Source organism: Triticum urartu, chromosome 7A (assembly GCF_056163025.1).
Source record: "Triticum urartu cultivar PI428250 chromosome 7A, HENAU_Tu73, whole genome shotgun sequence".
Taxonomy (NCBI): domain Eukaryota; kingdom Viridiplantae; phylum Streptophyta; class Magnoliopsida; order Poales; family Poaceae; genus Triticum; species Triticum urartu.
This window is the reverse complement of record NC_141879.1, coordinates 744,565,482-744,582,858: the sequence shown is the minus strand read 5'-3', so window position 1 is coordinate 744,582,858 and position 17,377 is coordinate 744,565,482. Positions and strand designations below refer to the sequence as shown.

Below are 17,377 nucleotides of genomic sequence, written 5' to 3'. Positions count from 1 at the left end.
TTTGTCTTCGGTGAATCCACGTGGATCATATCTTCGTTCGTATGTGATCGTGTGTCTACAGTTTGGATCCTTCTGAGCGACGCTTCTCTCCATCGGCAGCGGTGGCTGTTCTGGTGTGCTGGTCCTATGGGGCCTTAGCACGACAACTTTCCGACTATCTACTACAACAACGTTTGTCCGGCTCCGATGAGGGAGGGGCGAAGACGGCGCCACACCTTTGGCTTGCTTCAGTGCTAGTAGTTGTTGCTATGTGGTCTACAGACCTAAATATATATTTTTTCTTCTGGTGTTCTTTGTACTACCTCGACAGTTGAGGAATAGATTGAAAATTCCCCTCGCAAAAATAAAAGACGTTTGATAAATTTAAAAGGACAGAAAATTAGGGCCAGTTTTTTGGTGCTTATGGGTGGCCCGCAAAAATAAGTGGCCTCCTACCCACTTTATTCTCGCAGCCCAACCTACAATTTTGTTCTATTCTAGAACCCTTCTAGCATAAAGTTTTAAGTAAACTCTAGTACTTTTCACCCTCAAGTTCAGCTTTTGTATCAGATTTTACCCCATTTTGAGAGAATTCTTAAGTTTTGCCCCAATTGATCAGAGTTGTGCCACAATATTATCCCATTGCATTTTATTTCAATTTTGTGCCATATAGTCAGTTTTTTCTTTTAAGTCCTAGTTTGGTGTCTGGTTTTTTGAGCAGACGAACCGGACGTCCACGCCCAACCCTGTCTCTCTCCTCACTTCTCCCCTGACATCGGGACATCCAGCCACCCCCTCCAACGCCGGTGGCCGGCAAATGGCGGCTCCCAGCCACACTGTCCCTACCCGAGCCGAGCCGCTTGGCGTGGTGACAGGATTAGCCGAGGCTGAGATGCTGGTGCTGCGCTGGATGGAGCGGCCGGCAGGGGTCACGGCGTGCTACATCAAAAACAGTGTCGTGGCACGGCTTGCACTGCCTCCTGGTGGAAGCTGAGGAAGCCATCGAAGCACGTCTGGCCTTGCTCAGCTCAGAGAACATTCTGATGAGAAACAACCAACAAGTTTTGGTCAGTTCAGAGCGAACTATCAATGCCAAATGGCCACGAGGAACAAGAAGCCATTGACTGATGTAATTGTAGATCAGAACTACGTTATTTGTCGCTGACGCGTTGTGCAGTGCCTCCGGCGCCTGCTCCCTCAGCTCCATGGCTTTATGAAATGAAAATTTTGCAGTGTCGGTTCATTTCAAAGTTCAGGCAGATAGAATAACCGGCAGAGTCACGCTATGCCATGCAGCTCATCGTGCGAGCAGCCGTGTAGCTCATTCGTCTCTTCTCCGTGATATAATTAGTAAGTTTTCCACTTGTTTAAGCTCCTGGATGACGTATGTAGCTAGCTCGCTCCATCCAAAAGAAACAAAAACTTCGTCGTGCCATCCATTCTCGCTCCGGTGCATGTAGCTATCTCGTTCCGGTGCCCATGGGATCGAATGATCGATGTGATGATACAAGAACTTGAAAGGAATTTCTAGCATGAAAGGGCGTTTGGTTTGGTGGTATGATTCTCGCTTAGGGTGCGAGAGGTCCCGAGTTCAATTCTCGTAATGCCCCCATTTTTTTTTTAATTTTTACCATTTTTACATATGGTAGAATTTTTGCCCTTATTCTTTTTACCATTTGTATACATGTCAGTAGAGTTAAACATCAGTCTGACAAATAAACAACCACACGATCTTCGTAAGCATTGATCGGGACTCGATCATGTAAAATGGACAACACTAACTCATTTTGGTAATCCACAAAATATCATGCTTGCCCACTTCACAGCAATACCCATGCCATGAATGTGTCATTGACAGACTTACAATAGATCGATACAAGTAGTAGTTATTACTCCCTCCGATCCATACAAATTGTCGCTGTACTAAATCGGCGACAGTTAGTATGGATCAAAGGGAGTAGAGAGCAAGATGGACAGAGAAAAAAAGGCCCATAAGCTTATGAAGGTACCTTTCACAATGCCCACCAGGCCATCAACAATGCCATTGCCTAGCCACAAACATAATTAGTCAGTATTTCAAAAAGCAACTGAAACAGGAAGGGATTATAGGACAGTTTAGATTCAGAAACTACCCTTGGGAAAAGTTCTTGCTTTGGTACCAGATTAGGAGCAGATAAGCAAAAAATTGCTCCGAACTGGCAAATACAGGGCATTCATATGTGCTCAGAAACTAACTCATTTTGGTAGTCCACATCCACCTCACAACAATACCCATGGAAATTTTCATGTACTAGTCATAAGTTCCCAACTTATACTACATCTATCCACATACAAATACCAACTTAGCTGTAGAACCCATGCCTCCAAGAGGCGCGAAGAATTATCAAGATGGAGGTGATGATGGTGGCAGCAAGCAAAGCAAAGTTAGAGCAGACAGAGGAGCAGAAGGCACACATGGAGGCTAACCGGCTCAAGGCGCTTGAGAGGGCGGCAGCAGCCGAGGGTCGCGCATCCCAGTCACAGCCTGATAACGAAACTGTCACCTAGGTGCGTGGAGGATCCTGAACCACCTAGGCACAAGTCTAGAAAATTTAGAACAAGGTAGAGAAACCTGAAGTTTGAGAGAGGACCACATCTTTGCGAAACCTGAAGCTCTGGAAGTTGATGTCTGTATGATATCCATCTCTATTACAGCCGGTCCTCATTTGCACAAAACATCTATGCTGAGTGCATGATAAACTCAATCATCCAGAAAACTGGAAGGGGTTACAGATGAACTCATTCACTCATGCAAAATAAAAGCTAGTTCATCTAGACTAAGGGCATGGATTAAAAAGGGGAACATAAAGCGAAGTCTTTCAACACAAACATCAGTACATAATATAAACCGGAGTCTTAGACCTCAGTGTTGGTCCTTGCTGACAGCATATCCTGCTTACATTCATACTAATACAGACATATCAAACCACATCAGCACAATCTTGAACATCCGCCATCCAACCCCACAGGCATAGATCGCCCAAGCAAGACCAAAATGACTAGCAAGCGAGCTCAGATCTGCATAAATGTACTTAGTTAGAAAACTGAAGCAACTGCAGTTGATGCAATGGGAAATTTCCCTATCCCAACTTCTTAGGAAGGAGGAATGTGCTAAACCGCGGAGCACACCATAGCTTAAGAACAAAGGTGCACCCGCTGCTCATTTTGCAGTTTGGAAGCAATATACACAAAAATCGGCAGACCATAACAGGTGAATCCTATCTTTCCTTGGAAACAGAACATGGTACATAAGGAGTGTTCACAAATATTAGATTCAGAACCTTCAAACATCAACTTACAGGTTATGCAACATTCTTGTTTTGAACATCTTTTCAACTGAGTGAATAATATGTAGTAAGTGCTAAGTATGACTAACAATGTACTCCTACGTAAAGACAGATTTGCATAGAGATGCAAGCGTGAATGCCATTTTCTCTCCTGAGATATGGAGCAATAGAAACTAGCTGTCGAAACTAGAGTCTAATCTTTCTTTTCAGTTAGCATTTTCAATCACATACATGGGAGTTAAACATGCATGCAGAATCAAACCAAGAATTGACTACTTGTCCTAGCAGGTGACAAGGTAGTCAAGCCTAATAGAACAATAATTAACTTTCTATATAACCATGGGAGTAGAATTTTGAAGCAACTGCAGTTGATGCAATGGGAATCTTTCCTATCTAAAAAATTAAAGAGTAAAATATAGCTTAAGAACAAAGGCGCAATAATCCCATGGTTTTAAATAGCCCGCTATAGCTCCGCTATAGCACGCTATAGCGTTTAGAAGAGGTCCCGCGCTAAGAGTCTTTTGTTTAAACACTTGAGCAAACATTTTTAAATAGCTCGCTATTGCTCCGCTATAGCACGCTATAGCATTTAGAAAAGATCCGCCGCTAAGAGGCTTAGCGCGCTATTTAAAACTTTGAATAATCCTATAGCCATCTTATTGCAGTGAAGCAAGATAAATAAAAAATAGCAGACCATGACATGTGAACTCTATGCTCTTGAAAACACAACAAGGCAAATAAAGAGTACTCAGATATCAGCTTATAAAACCATCGATTGGCCACCTCTCCTAGCTAGTTTGACGTGGTAGTCAAGCCCAATAGAACAATAATTAATTCTCTATATAACCATGTGAATAGAGCAAGCATAGCCTGCACCCAATGGCAACATAAACTGAAATAATTAGGTTTACCGGTTGATCAGATAGTTAGTTCCGAGAACAGCGGTGGGAAGCTAAAGTATGGGAGGGCACGTCTGGGATTGAAGGTATTCTCCATCTTTGTGCAGACTTTGGTAATTTCATAAGTCCTGACCTCTATTGAGTAACAATCCACATTCCCAATATGAATACCTTCTGGAGCGCCTCGGATGAACAAGAATCCCTCGGCTGCACGCATTGTGCAAATGGAATGATACTGCCCAGGAAGCTGTATGATCTTCTCTAGCTTCCACTGCCGCGAACTATTCTTCAGAGAGGTATGGTAGAGGGCAAAGGATCCATGTTGACCGACAAGGGAAAACATCTCAAGGGCTCCTTCTCGGCCCATCACAACGGCATTTGCGTGACGATGACCAAAGCTCTGGTCAGGCAGATAGCTGAGCTCCAGATGGTAGCCGGTGAGAAGGTCGACAGTTGAGAACCTCAAAGTGCGCGTGTCCAGCACCATCAAATGGTCACTCCAGCCATAAGGCTGTGTCCAGTAGAAGCAGCAGCGCACGCAGTCAAAACAGGACATGCGTTCCAACGAAGGTGAAGTGGGAGGCTCGACCATAGACCATCGCATGGTTGTGGACGGGAGCACAAAGAGGACAAGCTTCGTCATGTATCTTGCTATGCATATCACCTTGAAGGGCTCTTCCTCGCCGTCGTCCCTGGTGTTGGGAGCAAGCACGGGCTCGAATCCATGGAGCGATCCTGCGGCTGGGCGGCAAGGTCCTCAGGTATGGTTGGAAGCAAGACGTATCTGCTGGACAGGGGGTCGCAGACGGCAAGGTGGAAGTCGGCAGCGTTGCAGCGCTCCCGTTTGGTCCATGTGAGGCGGTCACAGCGTTCAAAACGTTTTATCTTTTAAACCGTACGTCCAAATCTCGAACCACTTTCATCATTGGATTCCTCGCGTTGAGATTTTTAAAACTAGATCTCATGTTGATAGTTTTTCACGAACTTTTTTTACGAAAAAAACTGTACGAAAAAACCGGGCGAAAAAACAAACCGGGAGCATGTTTTTTTTCCTTTTCGAAAGAGACACGCCCGTGCCTCTCGCGAAATCACACCCGTGCCTCTTGTGGAAGCAAAATCGTGACTCTCGTGAAAGGAAAAAAACAAAAAACACATTTTTTTCGTTTCCGAGAGGCACGGCCATGACTCTCGCGAGAGCACAACCGTGCCTCTCGCGGAGCAAAACCGTGACTCTCGCGAAAGAGAAAAAACAGAAAATGCATATTTTTTTCCTTTCTGAGAGGCACGGCCGTGACTTTCGCGAAAACACAACCGTGCCTCTCGCGGAAGCAAAACTGTGACTCTCGCGAAAGAAAGAAAAAGCAGAAAACGCGTTTTGTTTATCCCTTTCCGAGAGGCACGGCCGTGAATCTCGCGAAAGCACAACCGTGCGTCTCGCCGAAGCAAAACCGTGACTCTCGTGAAAGAAAAAAAAACAGAAAACACGTTATTTCCATTTCCGAAAGGCACGGTCGTGACTCTCGCTAAAGCACAACCGTGCCTCTCGCGGAAAAAAACAGTGACTTTCGCGAAAGAAAAGAACATGTTTTTTTCGCGCAACAAAAATAAATTTTCCGAATATTTTTCTTTGATCGAAAAGCTAAGGAAGACCGGGGAAAACCAAAACATCGAAAAACCCGTTTAAAAGGCCGAAAACGCGTGCGAAAAAATAAAAAAAAATCTGGAAGAAGCGTCCAAAGCGCGACATGTGACGAATGGCTGAAAGCGCGCCAAGTGAAGCTGATCGTTGCGAGGCAGCCGAAGGAGCGCCCGTTAACTAGTTGCTCCCCCCGCACGGGGGTGGGAGTTTAGTCCCACCTATGCCGTCGAGCTCCTCTTAACTAACTTGCCGTTCCTCTCGCCGTCACTGGCATGTTGGGCCCAGACACTGGGCCATCTGCCGGCAGAAAGGCTTGTCATTATCGCCCGTGTGTGCTTGATTCGGGATGGGCCGACTATGCCACGCGAAGCCTAGTGACTAGGGTGGGCTTATTATTTTTAATTCTTTTCATTATATTGTTTTTTCACATACTTTTGAATTGTCATTCCAACAGAAACTGAAATTGTTTTCATTACTAAAAATAAATGTAAGTCTTTATAAAATTTTTATGTCATATTTTCATTACTTCAGTTTTATTCTTCAACAATTATTTACATCTGAACTTTTTAATTTTTTCTTTATATTTTTTTGCAGCCTCTTACCCTTGTTTTCTGTCTATTTTGTTTAGTTAAATTGATGTTTTCATTCATTTTTTTCATTTTAACATTTCAAACAATTCCAGCCCCAACTTTAAATTATTTATTTTTCCTTTTATAAAATATTTTATTTTTATTTTTATTTTAGATTCTTCTTTTCTGTCTTTTTTCATTATTTAAATTGATGGTTTCCATTAATTATTTTCATTTTAACATTTCAACCAATTCCATCCCCAACTTTAAATTTAAATTCTTTTGTTTATTCCAAATGAATTTAAACCATTTTCATTATTTACTGTCTTATTTTCATTATTTTAATTTTTGTTCTTTAATATTTATTTTCATTTCACAATTTTGCATGCATGCCTTTTTTTACATGAAGTAGGGGTGGGCACTTTCAACCGGAAACTGAACCGAACCGAATAAATCAAATAGTTTCATTTTTTCGATCTTTCTCTTTTGTTTTGTTTTTGTTTAAATGAACTTCGGTGTTCGATTGTTACTTCAGTTCCAGTCGCTAAACAACCGATTAGCCCGAAGACACCAATCTAATCTGTGTTTGCCTTATGAGCAACTACCATACAACTTCTTGCTTGGATGTACTCTACTTTTCCGAAATCTGATTTACTCCCGTGCACCGAAATACCGAATTAACCAAACCGAAGTAGGTCGGTCTATTTTTTTTTGCTTGATTTTTTAGGTATCATATTTCGGTTAGCATTTTGTAAAAACTGATATTTTTAAAATCTAATAAACCAAACCAGTTACGCCGAATAAACCGAATTTGAACGATCGTTTCAAACAACTAAAATTTTAGGATTTTTACAAATATTGAAACAAAATTTGAGTTTTGACCTAACTAGTCCTAATCCTCTTGTCCTCGTCGTCGCTGCCGAAGTCGTAGTCACTCAGGTCAATGACGCCGCCCGGGGCCCTCGAAGCGGCGAGCGCGGCGTGGAGCCCCGGAGAATCCGGGGGGTCGTCGGGGTGACCGGCCTCGGGGCCAACTTCTGGTACTTCTCCAGCAGCAGGGGCGACGCCGACGCCTTCTCCGATTCGCGAATCGCCTGGAGGAACCCCGGCGAGTCTTCCGGGTCGCCGGCCTCAAAGGCCAACCCCAAGTGCTCCTCCAGCAGGGGCGGCTCCCGCTCCTTCTTAGGGCCGCCGAGGCCGCCGCGCGCCGCGGAGCTGGACTCCGGAGTGTCGCGGACGCCGCCTCGCGCCCCAGAGCCACGGCCACCACCTGTTAGTGACCTCGCCTCCTCCTTCTTCTGACCAAGAAACCTTCCAGGCCCCATGACGCGATCTTCTTCTTCTTCTTCGGGATGAAGTGAGCTGAGCTGAGTGAGGTGGATGTGGTGTTTGCTTTGCTCCGGTTGGGTTGAGGAAGCCCGCATCGATGGCATGTATATATAGGAGCAGAATGGATTGTTGACGTGTTCCACCGGCCAGTCTCTCTCTCTCTTTTTTTTTTGAAGTTCCAGTCTCTTTTGTTTTGTTGGATATATGTAGTAGTAGTACATATGCATATTCAATGCATTCATTAGTTATTGACGGATGAATGGACTCACGGATGGATGGATGCGGTTTGGCAAAGGTCGTGGTCGTCGCCGCGTTGATCTTCCTTTCTTATACATCAGAATTAGTGTTAGGTGGAGGTTAGGAAGCAGATGCTAATAGAGTAAGGATAAAATGTATAGTTACGTACAAAAATTATAAACAACGTATGCATGATGTGGTACAAGCGGCAATCCATCTGCATGTCGACTCGGTCGGACATTGCGCACAAGGCAAGCTACGCACTATCACTACTACACAACAACTCATCGCACACGGTTTCAAGGCCGTGTCCGATCCGCCGGTCGCAGCCCATGTGTACATGGTCTTCTACGATTTGGTTGTCTCGAGCGAGACCTGCCAAAGCATAGAAAAAATAAATAAAGGAGACCTGCCAAACGAATTGTGTGATGACAACGGAGACAGGAGACGCGATTTATCTAGAGATTTTTTTAGGGTACATCATACTACCGAATTTAAGGTGTAGTATTAAATTGATCCAACAACTGATATTGTTCGCATCAAAGATTGATTCGAGGATAGCTTGATAAGAGCATCTTCAGTTGCGCCTCCAACAGGCCCTCCCCGGCGATTTTTTCGTGTCGGCGCCCAAAAATCAGCCCAATCACGTCCTTGAGAGCTCGTTTTTCGCTGGTTTGGACCGAAGCTGGCGTCGGCGGAACCAGGCCAAACCCGGCGCGCTGGGGGGCGTCCGGAGGCGCTAAGGCGAGCGTTTTGGGCGCGAAAGCGGATGGGCCCGCCGAGTCAGCGAGACAACGCTTCATCGCCCTCATCGCCTCGATTCCCGTGGAAATCAATGCGAAGGCTGCCGCGCCGGTCAGCCTCCATTGATGCCTCACGAGCGGCGCAGTGAACGCGTCGCGACGCGCGTCCAGCCACGCGTCGCCCGGCGTGCAGCCTGTCGCCGCCCAGCTACGGCTATAAAAGGCGACCTCCCCGCCGGTGGACGCAACTGCTCTCATTTTCCCCCCTTTTCGGCGCAGAAAGCAACACTCTCCCCTCTTCCCGCCGATGAGAAAGATGGCCGAGAGGTACCCAGGCGAACGGCTTCGGCCGCCGCCACCTCCAAGAGCCGGAGACGCGCCTGCTGTACGAGGCCGAGTACTCGGCGCCCCCTGACATGCGGGTGTTGGGGACGTGGAGGCTAAGCGCCGGCGGCGGCCCGGTGCCTCCGGTGCCCGAAGGGGCGGCGTGGCGGGCCAAGATCACCCGCATCCACTCGTCCCTGACGAAGGAACAACGGAACGAGCCGTGCTACGCTGCCGACAGCCACGGCCACTGGACCATGTACTTCCAACGCCGCTGCGAGGAGCAGATCGCCTCCACCAACGGCGTCATCCCGCGGGGCCGCCTCAACGCCGACGGACGGTGTGAGTGGTGGGGCGTGCCAGCCCGCACCCTCGAGGCCGTCCACGACCACATCGAGACCGGCAACGTGCCGCGCCTCGAGTACCCGCCGCGACCGTCCTTCTCTCGCCGCCGTGGTAGCTCCTGGACGCCGCGGCGGATGGAGCCGGGGTCGTCCTCGTCGGCCGCGCTCCGCCCCGTGAAGCCCGAGCCGGAGGAGACGCCGCTCGGGCGCCGCACCCGCCGCGGTGCCCTCGCCTGGCCCTCCCCGCGCGGTCCTTCCGCCTGGTCCAGCCGAAGCCGGAGCCAGGGCTGCTCTCGATGAAGCCGGAGCACGTCGAGATGGCGGCCCCCGACGACGAGTCGATCGTCAAGTGGGCGAAGGAGGACTACGTCCGGGAGCAGGTAAGCCGTCAGCGTCGGGCGTACGCGGAGCTCCAGGCCCGGCGCCGCGGGCGCGAGGAGGACGGCGGCATCGTCCTCGACAGCAACGAGGAGGACGAGGCCGGGCCATCCAGCGTGCCACCGCGCCTCGGCAACCCTGGCCAGGGGTGCAGCAGGGACGACGCCGGCCAAAGCCAGCCGCGCAATGACGACGACGATGATGGTGACGGCGGCGACTACACCCGCTTCTACTGGCTTCTCGGCATGTAGACGACGGCGACGGCGGTGGCGGTGACGGCTAGGCGGAGTTTGGCGTAGTTTAGGCGTAGTTCAGTCGTAGTTTGCATGTTTTCATGTTTTTTTTTTACAAATTCCAATAAAGTATTGTCGAGTTCATGCAAAAATCGTCGAGTTTGCATATATTTTGTACGAAATATCGTCGAACCCGAGATGACCTGTTGGCCGACGACTGAGAGTTAAATCACCCCCACACGCGTTAATTTAGCGTCGGCTCACCTTCAGGCGGCTTTTTTCGACGTCATGTGGACCGAACGGCTAAGATGCTCTAATTTGCTAGTAATGTTCATCTCTGCTTAGACTCCCGCCAGCACGTGATCTGTTTAGGGCCTCGGATCTATCAATCGAGCAGGAAACCGAATTAAGCGATTGCCTCTGTACGGCCTCATCTCCCCTGGGACGGTCCCAAGTTGCGCTGCCGCACATGACAAGCCGCTGCTCGCCGTCTCCATCAACACCAACAAATACGATACTTTGAATTCAGCGTCAATTGCTCGTACCACACTGCGTACCAATTTAGCTCGTGATGCTTCAGCGTCAATTCTGAATCCAGGCTAAGCAAGCTAGCACCTTATCAACCGTGAACTAATGATGAGAAATGGAAGCGGCGCTAACTAGCACCATGTTCTCCCGCTTTGCAATGGCGACGCTCGGCAACGCGACCGAAGGAGAGCAACCTTTTCTCCCGCTCACTCCCGTCCAGGCCCGCACCCTCGGCTATGGCGGAGCTAGCATTTGACATCAAGGTGGTCCGACCCCTCAAAAAACAATTTACGAGAAATATGACATTTGGGCGTTCTAACTAGTTACTAATATCACATAGAAATAGATAAATATGCTCGTATAAACACACTAAAATTCTAAATTAAGTCTAAGTTTTGCATAAAGAAGCATACATAGTACATACTATATGGACCATAGTACGTACCTTGAGAAGCTCAAAAGGACTATGTTTTTGGCCTAAGCTTTTGCATTGCCATGAAAGTATCAATTATATCATCTTCATTCACCTCGGCAAAAGCATCCCTCTGAATGTATGTGACTAGGCCATCATCCAAAAGACTATCACCCATCTTATTTCTCAACTTGCTCTTGACTATACTCATGGTAGAAAATGCTCTCTCAATATTTGTTGTTGCCACCGGTAGAATCAACACCAATGTCTCCAGGCCTCCGGCTTGCTCTTCGGCTATTGCATACATACAAGTTCTCTAACTTGCTCTTCGGCCACAACTGACATATTCATTAATTCATGATAGCATAGTGTAACAAAGCAAACCCTAAGTCAAAAAATAGGGGGTTTCGGTACCTTAAATTGTTTGCACACTTGCTGCCATATGGTTGTTCGGATTTCGGACTATCCTCTTATCTCCAACACACAATCCCAGCACAAAATCCCTACCGCCAAGCACATATGGTTGCAGCTTGAAACATCCATAGTGAAATCGAGCACAAAATATATTTTGTCCTCACTTATGAAACCTGAAACACCATATTAAAAAAGAAGTGCAGTAAACAAGCTCCTCAGTCTCTTAAGTCACCAAAGTAGTGGACCTTGACGTCAATTGAGAAATGGGTCTGCCACCGGAGGGCCTAATGCTGATGAACGTGGATGCTGAGATCTTTTCCGGTACTGGAAAGGCTGGATATGGTGCTGTCATGCATAATCATCTAGGGGTAATGCATGCTGCTTGTCGATGTGTTGTTGATCATGTGCAATGTCCTGAAATTGCTGAAGCAGAGGCCATCCGCCAGGCGCTTATGCTTGCTGAAAGCATAGGAGTTCAGTCTTTCGAAGTTGCTTCTGATTGCCTCTCACTTGTTAACGAGTTGCAACAACAAGGGTTCAATAGGTGCCATTGTTCATGGTATTAATATGAGAGCCAAAAAGTCTTTCACCAACCGGCTAACCAAAAATGAGACCAGAAAATACATGAAAAAGAAAGAATCCATTCATCTTATTAAAAGGATGCTATGTTTAATTAGTTGTGGTTGACTAAGATGAGATACACAAAACAAGATAAGTTGCATGCTTTGTGCGCCACAAAAGAACATACAAAACATATACAAAAGGTTGAATGGCTTTGATAGTAGAACTGCAAGATATCCGTCAACACACACATATACTCACCACTTTGAAAACACACAGGCGCACATGCTGACCATGTGAGCACTTCCAAGATATCGAGCCGTCAGAACATCTCACTAATGTAGATTCGGGAGCACTGACCCCTCATCATGATGAGCCACCAAGCACGCGTTAGTGTGACGAGTTTTATCACTGACTGGCCTACTCAAGCGCATCAATGATAAAATTCTGGGGCTCGATAGAATTCTTATCACAAGCTAGTCTAAAAATGACCCATGTGTGATATTGTGGTCCAAAGACAAAAATAGACCAATATTTGTCACTGAACGACTGGTTTATTTGACCCGTTTGAGTTCATTTAATAAATTCAACCTTCGTGTTTCCTGTCCATAAGCGTTGCTGTGTACTTTGGTTGTTATATGCATTGTCCACTGTATGTCTCTATTAGAAACCCCCGCAGCCGCCAGCTAGAACCACACCCTATAGTTTTCAGTCTTCCTGCAACACATCTTCATCTTATAAGCCTCCATCAAACGTCGACGAGTCCCTCACCAACGACCCCATGACCCTCTTCAACCACAGCGCCCTCGCCATCGCCCTCTTGGTTAGCCAGTGATGGCTCGAGAATTTATGATTATTTAGTGTTCATTTGGTTTTCACCAGATTATATTGATTTCTGCTTATTTCTAATGCTAACTCTTTGAAAGAGAAGAAAATCCATTTTTTCCATTATTTGGCAGGAAATATCACACATGGAAGGAAACCAAGTAAAAATATTGTAAATCAAGCCAAAATGGAGCAACTTCCATGTCGGAGGATGCTACTTGTGATAAGCGTTGGCACTACAAAATTTGCTCTATTTTGCGACGTTTCACTTGTCACGTAAAACCATTTTTTCTCACGGAAAATGTACTGCCCCCCCCCCCCCCGTCACTGAAGCGTCGTCATAAAAAAATAAAATCTTGACGGTACCACTTCCCCCGTCATGCATGCTCGTATCTTAAATGACGAACCAAATGTTGTCACTGATGGCCATTTTCGGTGACAGAACAGAATGTCACCTATGATAGGCTAATTTGTCGCTCTTCCTTTGACATCGAAGAATGGGCTTGGTTCCCCAACACTGCCGCTCAATTGTGTTCCTTGTTCTAGTGCCAAAGGCAAGCTTGCGCCCAAGTACTATGGGCCATACAATGTCATTGCTAAGATTGACTATGTCGCTTACCGTTTGAAACTGCCACCTCGTGCTCGCATTCATAATGTCTTTCATGTGGGTCTCCTAAAGAAGTGCCCTGACTCGCCGGGGAAGGAGGCGGTGGAGGAGGCGGAGTGCCCTGACTTGCCGGAGGAGGAGGAGGAGGCGGAGGCGTTCAGTTCGGAAGGTTGATGAGCTCCTTCCGCCATAGGCATGGAGTCTTCAGAGCAAACCCCAGCCTAGTCTCCCCTTCACCGGTAGGGTGGTCAAGCTGGAGGTCCTCAAATCCCTCCGTTATTTCATCCACCATCACCCTAGCATATCCTTCTAGAATCGGCCAGCAGTGAAAAGTTGCGCCGGGTTCAGTAGGATAAACAGAGCCAACAGCCGCCTTAACCTTCAAATTCATCCATTGCGTCATAAGGTGGCAATTTTGAGATTCCGTGATAGCATCCACGGGATAGTTGGCAGGAGCCGTCAAGGCATGCTCCGGCTGAAGCAGCTCGGTGGAAGCCACGCTGCTTCTCCGCTGAGATGGCGGGGTAGCTTCGGGGGAAGATTCGGCAGTACGTTTGCTGCGATTTGCTTCTCGTTCCTCTATCGCTTGTACCCTTGCTTGCAGCGCCTGCATTTGGGTCTGCTGCAATTTGTTCCTCCTCTCATGGGATTTGTAACCGCCTGCGTCCGGAAACCCAACCTTCCACGGAATGGAGCCTGGCGTGCCTCGTGTCCATCCAGGGTGCTCAGGATTCCCGAGGGCCATTGTGAGCTCGTGGTTCTCTCTGTCTGGAAAGAATGTCCCTTGCTGCGCTGCTTCGATATACTGCTGAAGCTTCCTGACTGGTATGTCCATTTGATAGTTCATTCAAATGCACTTCCCAGTTACAGGGTCCAAGGTTCCGCCAGCCCCGAAGAACCAAGTCCGGCAATGGTCTGGCCAGTTAATTGTCTCTGGTTCGATCCCTTTATCAATCAGATCATTCTCAGTCTTGGCCCACTTAGGCCGGGCTACGAGGTAGCCACCTGACCCCGTGCGATGGTGATGCTTCTTCTTCGCAGCATTTTGCTAGTTTGTCGCCGACATCTTCTTACTCTTTTCTGATGTCTTGTGGGCCACAAATGCGGGCCAGTGATCTCTGATCTTCTCATATCTACCCTTGAATTCTGGTGTCTCTTTATTTTTGACAAACTTATTCAGCTCTTTCTTCCACCTCCTGAATAGTTCTGCCATCCTCTTAAGAGCAAAAGACTTGATTAATTGCTCTTTAACTGGCTTCTCTGGATCATCCTCTGGCGATAGGGTGAAATTTGACTTCAGCTCAGTCCAAAGATCATTTTTCTGCATATCATTGACATAAGACACCTCAGGGTCTTCTGTAGCCGGCTTTAACCATTGCTGAATGCTGATCGAGATCTTGTCCCTAACCAAAACCCCGCACTGAGCAACAAATGCGCTCTTTGTCCGGAGGGGTTCAATCGGTTGGCCGTCGGGCGCGATTGCTATGATCTCAAACTTTTCATCCGAGCTCAACTTTTTCTTCGGGCCTCGTCTCTTTACCGAAGTTGTGCTCGATCCGGAGGGCTAGAAAAAAGAACAAAGACTTAATTAATATGTGTACATACCAAACCAATGAATGCATCAATTAGCTAGTCAACAGAAGCTTAACTAATATATATACCTGGCCAGACTCGGTTCGGTCACCGGAGACGTCATCACGGTCTCCTTCTTGCACCGGCATTGGGTCACCGGAGCCGTCCTCACGGTCTCCTTCTTGCACCGGCATTAGGTCACCGGAGCCATCATAATCATAGCCAGCTGCTTCCAGACCATCGGTGTCGTTGAGAAACAACGAGCAGACGGCATCACTTCCTCGTGCGATTATGTCCCCCAACAACTCTTCTTGTACTTCGTCTCGGGCGGTGTCCATAGTTTCTACAAATATTTACAACATGACAATTATTATTCAAACATGACAGATGGATATATTAGTGGCAAACGTGCCACTAATATTAATTAGTGGCCTCGACGCTGCTTCTCTAGGGTTTGGGGTGGCCTCGACGCTGCTTCTCTAGGGTTTGGGGTGGCCTCGACAACGCTTCAAGGATAAAAAAAGAAGAGGAAGAAGAAAAAAAAGAGGAGAAGAAAGAATAGAGGAGTAAGAACTCCTTTATTCTTTCTTCTCCTCTTTTTTTCTTCTTCTTCCTGTTTTTTTTATCGGGAACGAGGGTCGTCGAGGGTCACCGAGCGGTAGAGGAAACCCTAAATAGCAAGTATCGTGGGTGTGAGATACATGTGGCCGTCGGTGTCGGACACTACATCCACGTCCCACAAGTGACGGGGGCGTCGAAGCCCGCGCCACTTGTGGGACGTGGATGTAGTGTCCGACACCGACGGTACATGTATCTCACACCGACTATACTTTCTATTTAGGGTTTCTCCTCTACCGTTCGGCGACCCTCGACGACCCTCGTTCCCGATAAAATAAAGAGGAAGAAGAAGAAAAAAAAGAGAAGAAGAGTAAGAAGAAGAAAAAAAAGAGAAGAAGAAATCTTTCTTCTCCTCTTCTTTTTCTTCTTTTTTCTTCTTCTTATTTATTTCTCCTCGTCTTCCTCTCCCCTCTCGGCGACCCTAGACCCCCTCTCGACCCTCGACCCCTAGGCGACCGTCGAGCCCTCTTTTTTTTCTTCCTCTTCTTTTTTATCCTCTTCTTCCTCTACCGCTCGGCGACCCTCGACGACCCTCGTTCCCGATAAAAAAAGAGGAAGAAGAAGAAAAAAAAAGAGGAGAAGAAAGAATAGAGGAGATCTCCTCTATTCTTTCTTCTCCTCTTTTTTTTTCTTATTCCTCTTCTTTTTTTATCCTCTTCTTCCTCTCATGTTCGACGACCCTCGACCCCTCGGCGACCCTAGACCCCCTCTCGACCCCCTCTTCTTCTCCCTCTTCTTCCCCTTCTTCCCCGCCTCTCTCATGAATGTCCGACGTCCCCCCTCCCCCCTCATCATCATCTATCATCCCCCCTCTCATGTTCGACGACCCTCGACCCCTTGGCCTCCCTCTCGACACACCCACGACCTAAAATGACCTAAAATTAAAATAACCTAAAATTCACTAAAGTTATCGATAACCCTCTCGACACACCCACGAATAAGAAAATATATCATCTTCTTCATCTCCTCTTCTTTGCATATTCACATAGCCACATACACATACATAGCCACATACATATTCATCTATGAATAAAAAACATCATAGGTACAATTCATATCGACATTTATACATACATGAAAAAAATTATATGAACATCGTGAACAAAAAGATCATCGAGCAAAATTATTTTCCATGAACATACATATAGCCACATTCATATAGAACTTTCCCATATATGAACATATATAGATGATTTTCTAAAAATGTAACTTTTGCATATATGAACATATATACACAGAGAAAATACATGCATATATAGCCATATCCATAAACAGAGAGCAGCGGCGGCAATGGGTGGCGTCATCGGCGACGGGGATGGGAAGGGGGGAGCTCACTGGGGGCGGGCGGTGACGGGGAGAGGAGGCCAGCGATGGGAAGGAGGACGGCGGGCTCGGGGATGCCGGCGATGGGGACGGCGTGCGTGGGGCGGCACGCGGTGACGGGGACGACGGGCTCGGGGTGGCACACGGCGACGGGGACGGCCGCGGGCTCGGGGCGGCACACGGCGACGGGGACGAGGAGGCGGGGCTCGGGGCAGGGCGGACGACAGTGAGCTCGGGGCAGGGCGGCGGGCGTCGGGCAGGAGGGCACGACGACGACGACAGCGACAGGGCGCGGCGACGGCGACGGGGCAGGGCGCAACGACGGCAAGCACGCGGGGATGGGGCAGGGCGTGGCGACGACGACGAGGAGGACGAGCAGCCTGGCGGCGTCGGCGATGGGGAATGGAGCAGTTGGCGAAAATTTCCTAAGTGTGGACTTATATAGCAGAGTCTTTAGTCCCGGTTCGTGGCAGCAACCAGGACTAAAGGTGGGCATTAGTCCTGGTTGGTGCCACCA

General features: G+C 47.6%; 1 long non-coding RNA gene and 1 pseudogene across 1 annotated transcript; both read right to left on the bottom strand.

Moving 5' to 3' along the window:
• Positions 1-1,748: 1,748 nt before the first annotated feature.
• LOC147962649 (uncharacterized) lies at positions 1,749-12,186 on the bottom strand. Its single transcript, XR_015611815.1, has 3 exons — positions 11,355-12,186; positions 10,974-11,278; positions 1,749-3,036 (listed from the first exon to the last, which is right to left on the bottom strand). It is a non-coding gene; the product is annotated as an uncharacterized LOC147962649 (long non-coding RNA).
• On the bottom strand, positions 3,035-7,737 carry LOC147962650 (uncharacterized; annotated as a pseudogene).
• Positions 12,187-17,377: the final 5,191 nt, after the last annotated feature.